Raw genomic sequence first — 16,869 nt, 5'->3', positions numbered from 1 at the left:
GTCATTGGTCCCGATCCAATTCATACAACTTTTTCCATGCTTGTAAACAATTAGAGAATGTTTTAAATTATTAATGAATCCAAAAGAGCTCGAATTATTCAATTGATACATTTATTACAACCCATTTTTTATCTAAGAAGTTTAATACTAGTAATATAAATAATTACAAAATTAACTCCAATGCAAATAATGGATATGAACAATTCAAACTACAATTCAAACATATTACATAAATGTTCATGACATGACGCTAGATATTGAATAGTGCACTATAAAGTATATAGCATTCAAATCATATACGAGTTTATATTAGGTAAGGTCACTTCACATATAGGTTGATTTTAGGTCATGACAACCATTTTAGTTGAAATTTAAGTGAAGTTAATTCAAATAATTTGAATTACATAATTAGTTCAATGAATGGAGCCATGAATAATTTGGTAGGCTATACAGTCTTTCTAGATTATAATTTAATTTGAATAAATATTGAGTGAGATTATTACATTGTTTAAGTTAGAGACGCAACAATCAATCAACATTATAATATTATTTTATGCATATTAAATGTATATTCAAATGCATTATATTGTTAATGGATCAGAACGACAATCAACATTTTAGGAGCACTATGCAATTTAGCTCATTCAATGACTAATTTTTGAAGTTTTGATTAGGATTATAGAGTATTACATAGCTTAGATGATTTATAATACACCTCTCTTACAACTTTTTAATTTGATTCATGATACAATAAGTAAAGTAATTTGTAGGCTTAAAAGGAAATATTTAATGTATGAAGCATGGAATTATACAAGCATATACTCACTCTATACACAAACTTATAAGCGGTCTTTTTTCATATTAAACTATATATTTTTTAATTACCACATCCAATACTTATTATAAATTTTTAATTAATTACAAATAAAATATGGCAAGCTATCAAATATGGAATAATAAATAAAATCAACATTCATTTAAAAGTTACTCGGTACGAAATTAAGAACCAACCGATCATTGACAATAAAAGTGTAGATTGATGCATGCCTTATATATTATTTTGGATTATTTTGTTGCGTGTAACTAATCTGAAGTTATTAATGTTGAAACTTAAACTAGTAAGGTAAAAAAAAAAACAAACGAAGAAGATCCATGCAATATATAACAAAGACGTAAGATCTTTCTATTGTACCAACACAAAACTGGAACCATGAACCTTAGATATTGAGAAGAATAATAATTGTAAGCAATCTTTGACTGCACCATACCCCCCTTGAATGTGTTTTCATTTTCATGATTCTCTCTGTTGTGTTTTGCATGATGTGGGTGGAGGCAGTGTGAAACATAGACAACGACAAGCAATATAAAGTTGGAATAATCTAAAACACCTTATCATGCTTTCCTTGAATCTAAATTAACCATAGTACTTGCTAGAGAATATATAATAATGAAATTTAAAGACCTCCTCTCCTCTGCTCCGTCCTGTTTTTAATAATTCGACTCACTTTTCGTTTTAAAGTGAGTCGAACTTTGAAGAACAGCCGTATTTATTAAATGAGTAAATACCAAAAACATTCCCTCTAAAGCGCTCTCTCTCCAACGCGCACCAATTTGTTTGGGAGTGTTTGGAAGATAATGGCATGCAGAGATGAAAGCTGCAGATGCTATTGGATGCTTCCTTTTGTATTACAAAACATTTGAAAGGGAAAATTGGAGGCTCCTCTAATAACGTATGTAACTCATCATCAATTATTATTATTAATAATTATTGTTTGATAATTATTAATAAGTTAGTGTGGTTTTGTATATGTCGAGAAGTATGAAACGAAGTAGTGGATGAAGGGGGAACAAGCTAGGGCGTGCATTTGAGACTTCCTATAAGATTGCCGTCCCAATTTGCATGGAATGTTTTTTACATACTTCTAAATATATACCTTTCATTTGCATAAGTTTGCATTGATTCTTGTGTGGCTACACTTCGTCCTCCTACCTACATCAATAAGATTTTTTTTTTTTTTTTTTAGTTATCAAACCATTACTATGAATTAATAATGAAGCGATCATTCCAATTGGATATATCATATTATTATGATAATGATAGCGATGACATTATTTTATCTATTTCGATTTTTTTAGGTGTGAGTGGTTCGTTTTAATTGAGATTATAATTGAGTTTGTTGTACGGTCTATAGGTTTATTGTGAAATCTTTACTTAGCGTCACCTTTTTTTTTAATTGTTGATCTAAGTCAATTTAGGCATCTTAATTATTATATCTTACAAAGATTAAAACTACGTTTATCATAAACCATATATATGGTAATGCAAGTGATGTGTCGCATACATTAGCGAGTAAAGTAAATGCACTATTAGTTGTATCATATCCACTATATATTAGCTATAGCGCAACATTAGATTGTTACAGACAAAGCCAGAATTATAATGGTTTGATTAACCATTGTCCTTAATATGTTATAGAAATTTTATATAGAATTATTTTATATAGAAATTTCATAAGTGGCAATAATCCTGTTGAATTCTAATTTAATTTCAGAGTATGAGTTTATATGGTGATCATTTTATGATTAGATCAAATAAAGTACTTCATATATTTAATATAAGGCTCCAAAAAACTTACTTAAATGGATGTTTTTCATGCGCTCCTACTTTTGATTAAGATCTATAATATTGCTTCTATAATAAAATCAAGTTAATTTATTATGATTCAAATACATAATTATTATTAAATTATGTTAGAGGACCATCTCAATTAAAAGTTTAAGTTGATGGTTGAATTTTAGGAACATGTTTTACGCTACCCTCTACCAATTTATTTACTTACGAAGTACTTGAATATAATAATAAGTGCCTCCAAAGTCCAAATTACATGTAGTATGTCATATACGTAGCATAGCACAAAATGTAGTGGGACAGTAATAAAGTGGCAAAGTTCTCCATACTAATACGATTCTATCGAAATCTAGCTCTGTATGTAATTGCAGACTGCCGCACTACTCCATCATCAGTATTAAATTATAACATGGGCACATATTATTTGACTCACATATTTAGCAGAATTTTATAAGATTATTACCATCAAAATTATTTAACATGGATTCCAACATTAATTAATTGTTTATAATTCTCACCTTAGCCATTATAACTTTCTTTTCAAAAATTTCTAACTTAGTAATTAAATGTGAACTATTAATATTAAATACTTCGTAATACCTCTTAATTTTTTAGTACTTTATAAATACATAGTGTACTGCAGGGCCTTTTAAATTTCCTTTACTAGCTAGGGAAAAAAAAAAAACTAACTTTTTACGCAATATTGACATATACCTACTCAATACTTCTTTCATGTTTCACCGACAACAAAAGGCAATGGAATTATACCTACAAATCTACAATCAAAGACGGTAAATTGTCATAATTTGGTTCTTAGTTCGTTGAACATATATTGTCCATGTATGTAATTGTCATATTCGATTGAAACTCTAGGAAATTGCTAGCAAATTGAACGTACATTGTCCATGTATGTGATTGTCATATTTGATTGAAACTCTAGGAAATTGCTTGCAAATAATTTGTCACTTGCATTTGACAGAGAAATGACGCATATGATTTTGTTTGTGGGGCTAAGAGAAGCTACAAATAATGTAAACGAGATTTAATTATTCTATTACTATCACATATGGCAGCTAATTAATTCTATGACACATTTTTATGTTATCGCTTATTGTACCAATTCTAGGTCGTTAGGAAATATATTTCAACACATGTAACATTATTTAATTAACCATAAATAATACTGTATACAAAATTTTGTTATTTTACAAAATAGATCGAGGAAGTAAGGAGGTGTATCTACTCCTTGTTGGACTAATGAACTTTAAAATACCAAACTATCATCACCAGTATTCCTAACTTATTATTATTATTATTATTATTATTATTATTATTATTATTATTATTATTATTATTATTATTATTATTATTATTATTATTATTATTATTTTTAAGAAAAAACAGTTCCATTACTCAGATTTTAGGGAAATTATATTACGTACAAGTGCATGCATATATAGCTATTCTTCTTTAATAAATGGAATGGTTACGGTACTTTAATAATTGATTAATTCCAAATGTAATTGGCTGCAGATTCTAAGTATTTTGGAAATATGGATTATGTTCTATAATGAAAAAGTTTGTTTTCGGGTGCTTTTTGAGAAAACAACGTTTTGCTAAAGATGAAGCTAACATGAGATATGTTAAGTTGACAACCAGTTCTACTAAAATTACTTTAATTTAATGTATTGTTCCTTGTTCAACTTTTATCTTATACCTTTATTTGATCTTGAATATTATTATTAGAGAGTAGCGAATACTATCTCTCTATATATGAATTTTAGTAACTGTCATCTTGTTCAATGGATTGATGGTTGACATGACAAATATGAAGTATTATTATATTTATGTCAAATATAATCTTATTTTTGTTAAACTTTACTTGATAGATTTTGTTAAAACTTGTTTTAAAATATAGCCTAAAAAGCCAATGTCAATTCATATGCAATACATGCAAAATCATAAATGGAGCCTATAAGTCATATGTGAAGTATAATGATTATACTTAGACTAATTGTAAAGCAAAATAATTAAGCAAAAGTGGCAAAATAAAGCAAAGAACAAATTTAAGTTACTATTTGAAAAGAGTTTTTGCATACCTGGAAGAATTTATTTGATTACTTGTTACCAAATTCCTCATATTTTTTCTTACATGAAATCATGTATATATGTCATTGCTACGTTGATTGTATCATAAGTTTAAGCGGATGGTTGTAGCGCATGACTAATTTATATACTCTATTACTACGAAACTTAATAAACAAAGGAGTAATAATGTTTTTAAAAAAAAATACTGCAATAACTGAGTTTAATTTACTTATCGTTATTTATAATAAGAATAAGGATCTTGCTAACGAACGCCCTCGTGGCATTGGATAAGCATTTAAATATTGCCTAAAATAGTATTAATTTGGAAAAGCATGACAAAATCACGCGTCGATCAGTGTAATTAATATTCATTTTAATTTAATCTTTCTACTTTTAGTTAGCTTATCCAACGCCCCTGGGGCGTTCGTTAGCTTTTGCCTAAGAATAATAGATTTGGTTTAGACCTAATTAAGATAGAAGGCCTTCGGCCATGTGAACTTATCAAAATAATACAGTAGTAATAATAATAATAATAATTAAGACACTTTTTTTTTTTTTAATGATATAGAAGAATGAGACAATAAAAATAACTTCAGGTGGTTCAAATGGTCATGTGATGACAATCTAAAGTGATCTCTCAATAATAATCTAAAACATGACAACTTCTTTGCGGAATTTGATGCTGCCAATTAAGATGTAGTTATTGGGAAGAAGCTGAGGCAATGCTAACAAGAGCAGTTAGTTAGTTTACCCTTTTTATTACTATTTAATTAATCTTAGCTTCTCCAACATAATACACACAAACCATACATGTCCAAATTAATTAAACGTCTTGCTTATTTCTTTTTCTTGGCTGCTATAAAAGTATAAACGGTAATCCTTCTTCCTTTCCTCTTTTGCACACTACTCCACAATCAACACATTATTATACAAATACGCAAGTATTAACAATTACGAGTTGTAAACTAAGCTACTGTAGTATTAGTTTTTGACAATGGTTGACGGGTGTAATTGTATACGACATGCATGCTTTATTATTGTTGTGTGCAATACTTGTATATCGTTGAATAATATAGCAAATCTTTTTATTTTTTTAATTGTTGTTGTTGTCATGTTGTTGTAATTTGTAAATGAAATAACAAAGACAATATACTAACTGATTAGCACTAGACTTCAAGAGGTCCTAGCTAGTATTTCAAGACTTCAAGTTAGGCCACTAGTTTGAAACTTCATATATATAAGATCGCCATTACAATCTAATTTAAATGAATGTACTTTTCTTTCTGGTAGAAAAGTAGAAACTACTGTAATAATAAAGGTCTATAATTATTAGTTTATTACAAAATCTATATACTGTATTTTAAATGAACAAAAGCAATTGTGTACGTAAGTTTTATGCATGTACAAGATTAGATGGACTCGCCATATTTTAACGCTAGTCTACAGAAAATCTAAGTGTTTTTTTAGCTATAATATTTAATATATACTCAATTTTATTACTATATATACATGTTAATATATATACATGGATGCCAACTTTAAGGAACATTAGTTACATATTTAATTTGTAATTAGTTTGTTAATATGGACGGATATATGCTTAAGAAAATGGACAAAAGTATAAATGCATAAGTGATGACAATCGAAACGAATCTCAAAACATGACAACTTCGTTGTGGAATTTGATGGTGGCAACAAGTAGTTAAGAGGAAGAGGCTGAGGCAATGCTAACAAAAGCAGTTGAAACACACGACTTAAACCATTTTTAATCTTCGAATTATCCAAAATAATACACACAAACATATCCAAACACTTTGCTTTCATTCATTCTTTTCTTTCCTTATTTGAACACTCGTCACAATAAACAAGAAGATAAGGCAAAAGATAAACATGCTTACTCGGTTTTTAAAAATTGTAGTAACACTTTGACTAACATATTTGTCAATATTTAACTTAAATAATAAATCATGAATATATTCACTAATCTATTATGAGTAATACAAATTGAAAACTTTAGCATCATGAATATATTTCATTTGTTTATTTTTAATTGTAACATTTTGACTTTTATATTTGTCAATGCATTGTTTCAACCCTCTATATCTCTAAGACTCTAATAATAGATAAGAAAAAACATATAAATTAATAGTGTTAAAATTTAAATTGAGACAAATCAAGTAAAAGACTACATGACTATATTTTGCCATTAACAAAGGTTAATAATGCAATTTTTAAATATTGCAACTATGGATGGATGATAAATTTATTCAACTCTTTGATGTCTGCTTTCAAAAATTAGTATATGAATAATACAACTAATATTTTAGTATGGCCAACGGAGGAAGTACAACAAAATGACAATAATCAATAGACAATAGCAATAATATTACGGAGTATCATTGAAGTGAAAGGGGCTGTAAATTTCGATGTACCTAGTTAGTTTAACCTAATCACTACTGTTTACCTAACCGCTTTTCTTAAACTTGACGAAAGCAGAGTAAGAAAAGGCTGGTGTATGTTTACATGGCTAATTGCACGTTCATTAAAGCTAATAAGTACATATGACTACCTGTTTAAGAGGAAGATTGCCAAAACTAAAGATACCCTCAACAAGGACTAACCAAAGTTTCCTAATGATTGAATTTTCCTATCCTTGACTCAGGCTTGATTTACTAATATTATGTTGAGCCCATAAGAAAATCCACATGTATGTGAAAGTGTTGTTCTATATTGAAATAGTATAAAAATGGAGAAATATTGGGATGTGTATCCCAAATTGAAGAAAAGAGAAAGTCGTATTCATTTTATAAGGCTAAGGGGCTACTCCCCCTCATTGCCATATAATTTTGAGGTGGAACTTTCTTGGTCGTATAAAGTGAACACTTATGACGGGCGTGGCCCAGACCCATTTATCATATTACACTCGCTCATATAGCGTAAATGAGGATGACTCATTAGACTAGGGATAGGAGGATATGGTGTTTGTACTCTATGTAAGAGACTAGTTATATTTATATCCTTATAACTATATGTACTTAGGGCCTGTTCTCATACGATTATTTTCAGTTCAGTTCAGTTCAGCTCCTAATTTTCTTCTCTTATAAAATATTCAGTTTAGTTCAGCTCTAATAAGTTCAGTTCAGTTCAATTCAGTTCAACTGAGTTCAATCAATGAGAACAGGCCCTTAGGGTATATCATGCTAGTCTAATTAGATATTGGGTTATCAAGCATATAGCGTGTTCTAGTGGTAAGATATGCATCTCACAACCTTGAGATTAAACCCCACTAGAGGCACTTTGAGGTGGAGATTTCCTTACCCTTCCCCCCAACTCCCAAGGTGCCTAGCCTGTTAACTTGGGTCGGAATGACTTGTGAGAAGTTCTAACCCGATAGGGTCCTTCTCCTTACCAACTAAATAGAAAAAAAAATGGATATTGGATTGGGGTTGGGATTATGTAATATCTTGAATACCACCACATATCCTTTAGGAAATTGCCCAAAAAAAAGAAAATTAATACTATTTGCTATATATATATTCGAGGTAGCATAATTGTTGATGGTTGATTAATGGAATAAACAGAGTGTAATGACTAATGCGACACAAAAAATGGAACATGCATGGTACAATTGTATCTGACCTCTTGTTACAGTGAAGGGTGGCCGACTGGCCGGAACAAAAAAAGAAAACGTAACTCTCTTGTCGTGAATAATAATCGCATGTATAAATAAAAGTATTTCAGGATATTCTAAAGTTTCTTGTTAAATTAATAACGTATTTATTTAATAATAAATAAATCTCCTATGTCATTATACATTATGCACTGTCTTAAATCGGCAAAATATACCAGTAAAAGAAAATTTCTAATGGTAAGTCACATTACTATTAGAATTCTGGAGTTGACATATAGTCATTGACAAAATAGCAAATACAAGCTTCTTGAAAAACAAGTTCTACCATCTGGAAAAACCGAAAAAGCAGTTCATAGCATGTACCAGTAGTACCTAATAAATCTTTTAAAGTATACAGGAATAACATAGAGACATGTAAGATATACTGTAATAAATTCTACTTATACTTGCTTTTGGTTCTTCTCACACATTATGTAGTTTGATTCTACAGACCATATTCCTAGCCTCTCGCCAGGACTCTCTTGATGACGAACTGCATATAGCTCCACACTTAACTTCACAAATGCAACATATAGCGCTTCTGAAATTTCACTTTCTTGGACTTTGGGTTAACAAGCCCCACCTCTTCCTGGAAAAATTAGAATTACCAGAGGAAAAGAGATACCAAATGGAAGAAACAATCATCCAGAACCTCTACATCAACAACACTTTTGGGATATCCCCAAGCCCCAGCAACGCTTTTGGGATACACTTGCCACATTACAATACCATACTCTTAGCTGAGAGTCTGAGATCCTGAGGTATGCACGGTCCCCTTTTATTGGTAACCTCGAACCATGCATCATGTAACGTAAACTCATCCTCACTGGTTAAAAGTAAGCTAGCGTAACAACCATCTAAAATACACCCACATAAGTTAGCTTGCTAACTGGACTTTCAAAGTTTTATGAAGAATTCCTCATGTTGCCTCTCCCAACAATAAGAGCAGTCCTTTCTAAGTTTTTTCACTTCTAGCACTTTCATGGTTGCACACAAACCTATCTTATAATTTTGGGTCACAACTCACAAAAACGTCTGCCTTAGAAAGAATGAGTTTTAGACTATTTGGACACCCATAATAGGCAGCATATAGTGGACAAAATCTTCCTCACAAAGAATCAAACATTTTAACTTTAATCAACCAGAAATATCATCAAAGTTGAAATCTTCTCAAAATTATGAGGACAATACTCATATGTTCCATCTTTTAAAAACATTTCACTACGATTTTCACATTTCTCAATAAATAGCCAAAATTTATCTGGAATTAGTGTAAAAAGGCAAAAATCTGTAGAACCAAAGATTAACTTACATTGGCTTCTGCATGAAGGAGCTTCTCCACACAATATTTCCCCTGCACTGCAGCCAAATCCAACTTCAGAGGTGTTTGAACTCTGAACCATTTGACCATCAATTTACCATTAATTAACAAACAAATACCTTACTTGCTTATGAAGACATAAGGCATCACGAATAACATATCGTTCCAAAAGCCATGAAACAGCTTGAAAATGGTCAAAAACCCATCCCAAAAAATCACATCAAAAAAATAGAGAATACATTTATACAAAAATCATCCAATTAATGAACCAACATACACCATCTAATAGAGAGGTTTACAAGCATTAGCAATACACAACAACCAAATCATGATAATACGAACAAAATAAGCAAGCCTAACCTCTACAAGAAAACTCAGGGACTAAGATAATAATTGAGACCTTATTAACTACAAAAATAGATAACAGGTAAGCTTGGAACTATTTTCTTGCAAGTTCTATACAAAAAGATTATTCAAGATCAAATCTTAAGAGGAACTTAAGAAGTATCTCATTGTTTAGCAACTTTTAGAACAATAAATTTAAAACATCAAGCAAACCATTACTTCAAGCACAAATCCAAGTAATTAAATCAGTCCCAAAGAATGAATTAATCAAAAAGAAATAGAGGGAGAGGGAAAAAAAATATAGAGATTGCATCTTCCTAACTCAAATATGCTTCTGTAACTAAAATATCTAGAGATCTTATTGGCTTGAACCCATTCTTTGCACCAAGAAATTAACCGACACTTTAATATATAGCCTTATCATTGGCATTTGTAAAAGTCGTATGAAGTACATGCTTGCGGCGATATTTTCAGCAGCAGAGCTGCTTAGTAGTAATAAGCAAGGGAGAGGCAGGCTACAAGAACCTTCTTAGCCTGAGTCTCCACAACCAAAAGTAAGAAATTAAAGAAAAACCAGCAATTGTGTATTACGCTTTAGGGTAAGGGGGTTGCGTAGGGCTGCTTGGGCTGCTTAGTAGTCTTTGCAGCCATTAAAACATTATATTGCAAAAAAAATTTCTCTCATCTACTAACTTAAATTCAGAACCTAACAAGTTTTGTTGTTTACAATGTTTGTCAAATATGCTTAAGATAGTAAGTAGGTTGACAACTTGACATGAATATATACCCTATAGTGCCCCTGTTTATATGATGCTTTTTCTTTGCAGATTATCTCTTGCTTGAAAGTTGACTATCCCCTTCAGTGCATTCTCACATTTAACAACATAATACATTCTTCAGATATTTGTTGAGCTTTCAGCCATTCTTTATCCAAGAACAAATTTATGTAAATCAGTATGGGCGAACACTTGAGTTGGTATCTTATATTGCCTCCTTTGACCAAATTTATTTACAAGGTAATGGCGAACACTTAAGTTGGTATCTTATATTACCTCTACACTAATTGAGAAAGCAAACCAAAAGAAGAAGAAAGGTTATGAGTACACGCTTTCTTCATTGTCATTTAAGCTGAGAAAAAAATAAAAATAAAAAAAGAAAGAAAAAAGAAGAGATTTGATTAACACATCATTAACAACATTCAAAAAAACCTCATAACAGAGAGGGCAGCCTCACTGGCGTTCTGACAAATTATTAACAACCATACATCCTAAATGCTTAATCTAGAAAAATCGTAATCCCTAAAAGAAAGATTCACTGAGATAGAGTTCTAACGAATAATTCACTGCCATTAATCTGTGGGCAAATTATTCAATGCCATAGATCTATGTTCTAACAAATGAGAGTTCAAAGCAAAGTCCCTAATTTTAATCCAAAAGACGGCATACAAATTTTATTTCATTGTCCTACAAAAGTTAAAACAATTTTAAGGATTTAAAAAATGCATTTAAGAAACACAACTAAGGTACCCCATTGTAATGAAAATTCAACCAATAATACATAATAACAAGAGTTGGGAAAAAGCAGAACCTGCATAAACATTCCCTAAAGATCTAAGATAGACAGAGGAAATAATTGAATAAGTAGATAAATATCTATAGCTGGATATTTTAGATATATGAGCAATACCTAAAACTGCAAACACAAAATCTCCCAAATTGATAAGTCAATCAACTTCATATAAATCCCCTATACGATAACTCAATAAACTGAGATAGTAAGATATGAGCATATAATATAGTAGAGCATAAGAAAGGGCAATTAACTGACTAGCCCAAATAAATGTAAGCAATTAAGGCTAATAAATTGAAGAATAAAAATCCCCAAATAGATGGTGGTACATCGATAGACACAAAAATACAATGGCCCTGTTTAGTAATTAGTTGATTAATATAGTTGGTCGTATAAACTAGCTTAACTAGCTAGTTTGACTAGTTGGCTTAACCAAACAAGGACTACATCTAAACCACCCAATAGGAATTGAATAATGCTCTGTAAATTACCCAAAAAATCAACACATCAAAGGCGAACAAATCTGTGAAAGGAAACTGATAATAGTAATTTTTCAGAAATAATAGATGGATGAACTTACAAGATTAGAAATTATTTAGTCATTAAGAAATTCCACCCAAAAATTAAATTGATTAAATAATGACTTTTTTTTTTTTTTTTTGGTTTTGGAAACCTATTAATAATAGTGAATCAAAAACTGGTTAAATTGCTTAACTCAAGAAAAAAAAAAAAAAAAAAAAAAAAAGAAGAAGAAGTGGTTATTGCACTTCAAATTACCAAATGACATAATTCCGGTTAAAGAAAAACATCAAATAGCTTTTTGAGAGTAAAAGTGTAAAACTCTTTTTAAATCTACAAATCAATGAACTAACGAAAAGAAAAAATTAAATAGATATATAAAAAAAAAAAAAACTGATGTGCCTTTCCTTTTCTCTTATATTCAACTCAATAGGTAACCTAATCGCTTATTCAATAACTCAGCAAGGAAATGAATGCCCAAAAGGGGAAAGAATCAGAACAGAAAGAGCAGAAGAAATATGCCAAAAAATAACTCCCAAATCAAGCATTGAAAGTAGCTGTGATCCGTCAAGGAATGTCAATTAAGGCAGTACTGGTAAAATTGAAGAGATCTTGACAGACATGGTCGTGGTAATGTGAAGGATGGCTGTGAGAACTGAAGGATAGAGGAGAACCATAAAAAAAAAAAAAAAAAAGGGAATGGTAGTGAGGGAAATGAGGAAATCAAGGCAACACTTCTATGTATATATCATACAATACCTTTGTCAAATTTCATTTTGAAACCCTACCAGCTTGCAAATAGCAAATTTTTTCAGCCTGATGTTATTATTGTATTCTTTCTTTGTGCTAAATTAGATAGAATACCCTCCACTAACTTGGAAACTCCCTAAACCTACTCAAATCCGATGGTAGAGACACTTGAAAAAAAGGATATAATTGCACTCTTAAAACACAAATCAAATCACAAAAACCCCACTTTTCTACAAACCAAGAACGCAACTAGTATGTACTCTCATATCATCTAAATTCCTCGTGTATATTTTGCAGATTTTGCCCATCTTACATTTGCACAAAACAAAATCAATATAGTGACATACAGAAAAAGACTTTTACCTGGTCCAGTACTTTTTCTGGGTAGATTCCTGCCATTAGGGTAGCATCAGTTGCAATAACTCCTAAATTTGACACTGCTCCAGTGCTCCCAGCTTCTAGTTACAATAGCTCCCTATTTTCAACGATACAAAACAAACAAAAATGAATCCCACCAATCTACTAAATTCCTTGGGAATAGATTAATAAAATTTGCAAATTCCTAACAATATTTCATCTCCAACTTTTTACAGGGTTATAGAAATCCCTCTCCCTCCCATCCTGTCACCCCCTCTAACCCCTCTCCTTTTTTCTCACTCTTTCTTCCTTCCCCCTCTCTCCCTCATTCTTATACACACTATGCTGCAGAGCCCAATCACGAAAGCAGATTCAAGCATCCCAATTTCACTACTTGAGACCATAAATGAAGTACGATCAGATGCATGATAGATTAAGTTGTGTGATCAAAACTTGAACTTCAGCAAATATAGATTGGCATAACTTTAAAGTATTAAACCACATGACGCAAAGCAAATTGTGTATAGGTAAACTATATAGAAGGAATAAGCAATTAGAAACTCATCGCTCATAGGGTTACTTTAGATGGGATAAAAGAGGAATGCAAGACAGCAAGAGTAAAAATACACAGTTCTTAAAATCAGAATTTTAATTTCATATCATATACTACGTATAAAATAGCAGCATGGAGAGTGTAAAATGTCATTATAATTCAGAATGACACAAAGTTAAGCAATCGATGAACAGAATTATAGAATTAAACTGAATCGTCGTGGGAAACAAAAACTGTTGCTGTTTTTAATAATTTCTCTTTAATTATGTCACTAAATTATCCCCTCTAAACACACACACACGTATAAAAAGCATATTATTCTCACAAAATTAACCCATACTTCTTACCAATTAGCCTGTCAATCTGTCATATTGACATTAGTCATTACAAGCAATATCAGCTTATTACTCCAGTACCTACCCCCAAAATAGAACACATAGGTTCACTTTAGCACAATTAAATTTCTCATAATAATATTTTAAAGCATACACAATAACATGATCAGATGAAAGAAAATGCAACAAATTTGCATTTTTTATCATAAAAACTGAGGCACAAACAGAGCAAATAGCTAGAGAACCTTCTTTCAGTTTCACCTTCATCTTACATTGCTAATTATATTAATCAAAAACAACAACAAAGCCTTAGTCCCAAACGAAACATGCAAGCAGCATATTTAGAATCGATCAATCCACTTAAAGAATGCTAATCAATAGGAACAAGAGTTAATCAATGTCATTAAGAATCCAGGATATTCCAAAATGGCAATCAATATCTCGACAATGATAAAACATTTCTTGACCACAGTACTCAGAGAAACCCTTACAGATTTTCAGTGCCAAGTATTAGGAATCTTATTTGTTTGGTATCTGATCTAGGCAACAGCAATAACACTATCTAACTACCAAAAAAAAGGGGATTGAAAGGCAAAATAAGAGTTCATTTCGTGCTAAAATGGGCAAAATTTCCAGTTTTTTTACAAAAGCTGCTATAGCTTTCAAAACCTATATTCACTCATAATCTACGAACAAATAGTAACAATTGGATCACAAAAGGTGCAACATTCTAGCATAATCGCTGGAGATTGAACAAGCAAACAGAAAGAACCCCGCATATTTTTACAGAAGGTAGCAATGATTCCTGACTCCTGAGTATGGGAATTCCGAATATGTCAACACCATAAATCCTCAATTAGCCATTTTCTCAACATTTTCTTCATTCTATGAGTAGTATTTATTTATAAGGCCAACGATTGCTTTTTTTTTTTTTTTTTTTTTTTGAAATGGTATGTAATATTGAGAACATTAGGAAACCCTCCTCATGAGGAGAACGAGGAGGGAACTTGGGCAATGATTATGGGACACGGAATGTATTTGGGTTGTGGAAAACCAGACTTGATGACCTTGATTCACTTCCCATTCCTCCCTCTTCTGTTCTGTTCTGTCCAAACCATATTTCTGGTTTTAGAAAACATCTAGGGTTGTTTGGGTTGAGTTGCTGTAACGCCGTACACAAACTGACAAAGTTGTCCCCTCCTTTTACAGTCACACCGACTCTATTTCCCAGCAACAAACAACCATCCATCCAATCACTCTCAACTTTCTTTCTCACTCCTCAGCCGCCGCCATCTATATGGATTCTTCCAATCAGCCAGAAATTGAGATTATTCTCAAATCTCAATTTTATTTGGCATACCAGGTATTAGAATAGAGTAAACTAATACAAATCATTTTCTTCCTATGGCCACGACCACCCTTGCCCGTCGAATAAGAAGGATTCCCCCTTCTGTGGAGGTTTTAGGTCATAAAGCACTTTGACAGGCCACTAAGCAAAAGCAAACACTTCTGCCAAAAGAGAAGTCTAAGGGTGGAATGTAAATAGCTTACACATAGATGTCAAAAATAGATCCATCCGAAATGCAGATCAAAGAAAACTTGGGTTAAAATCTTGAAAACACATGAGAAAACACTTCAAACCCAACATACCCAAAAAAAAAAAAAAAAAAAAAAAAGCACCCAACTGAATTAAACAAAATCGATTTTTGTGAAAACATCAAAAACCCATTAAAGGTTGGTACAAAAAACACTAAAAACCTGATACATTAGGTTTGCCAAACTAAACCCATGGTGTTTGATGTGTCTTCTTACACTGGATATTAGATAGACAAAAGATAATGTAAGTTTAACAAATGTCTTGTGACCTTGTGACAACTTCTTACATGAAAGTAGCAGACAGCTTGCTAAAAGCCTAAAATATCTAATCAATCTGATATATTAAGCTATATATCTCTTTAAACTCGGTCTAAGGTGGACAAGTACTCTTGTTTCACATTTTTGCACAAGCCTGTAGAAGACAAAATGGCTAAATTCTAATTCAGGACTCGAAAGACTAAAACTTCACTGCAAAATACTCCCCTCTATACTTTATTTTTTGCACCATTTAACCCAAAAGACATAGAGATTTTGTTGACCAAAATTATTAAAAATGATATCAAGAAAAAGAGTTTTACCTGGTGCTGTAGTTTTTTTTGGTAGAATCCTGCCATTAGGGACTTTAGGGTAACATCAAGTTGCAATAACTTCTAACTTTGACACTGCTCCCTGCTTCTACAGGCCTAAATCTTGCTTCCTTGAGTTCCCAAGCAACCCACTTGGCCATATGAGTTAAAGGTTGGTCACTCCCTAGTGAGGAATTTCTATTTGCTAGACTGATTTAAAATCCACCAAAAGTCTAAAACAACACAATTTAATAATTTATCAAAAGGGTGATAATCAAATTTCACAATCGACAGCAAAATTGAACAAAACTCGCAGAATTTATGAGATGGGTAATTTGGAGAGGATAAAAGAGGAATGCATGACAGCAAAAGTAAAATTGCATACAGTTCTTAGAATCACAGTTTTGACATCATATCTCATATAAAAGCAGCATAGAGAATAAAACGTCATTATAATTCAAAACGGCACTAACCATACCTACCATCTTAAGCTATCGATGAATAGAATTAACCTGAATCATAATACCAAACAAAAATTGTTGCTGTTTAAATAACACCTTTTTAAATATGT

At 31.4% G+C, this 16,869-nt stretch overlaps 1 long non-coding RNA gene across 1 annotated transcript; it reads right to left on the bottom strand.

Moving 5' to 3' along the window:
• Positions 1-8,613: 8,613 nt before the first annotated feature.
• Positions 8,614-16,604, bottom strand: LOC145577590 (uncharacterized). The gene is made up of 4 exons (XR_014098824.1): positions 16,311-16,604; positions 13,255-13,366; positions 9,700-9,781; positions 8,614-8,976 (listed from the first exon to the last, which is right to left on the bottom strand). It is a non-coding gene; the product is annotated as an uncharacterized LOC145577590 (long non-coding RNA).
• Positions 16,605-16,869: the final 265 nt, after the last annotated feature.

Source organism: Chenopodium album, chromosome 14 (genome assembly GCF_948465745.1).
Source record: "Chenopodium album chromosome 14, dcCheAlbu1.1, whole genome shotgun sequence".
In the NCBI taxonomy this organism is placed as follows: domain Eukaryota; kingdom Viridiplantae; phylum Streptophyta; class Magnoliopsida; order Caryophyllales; family Amaranthaceae; genus Chenopodium; species Chenopodium album.
The sequence above is the reverse complement of the archived record's forward strand: the minus strand, read 5'-3'. Positions and strand labels throughout refer to the sequence as shown.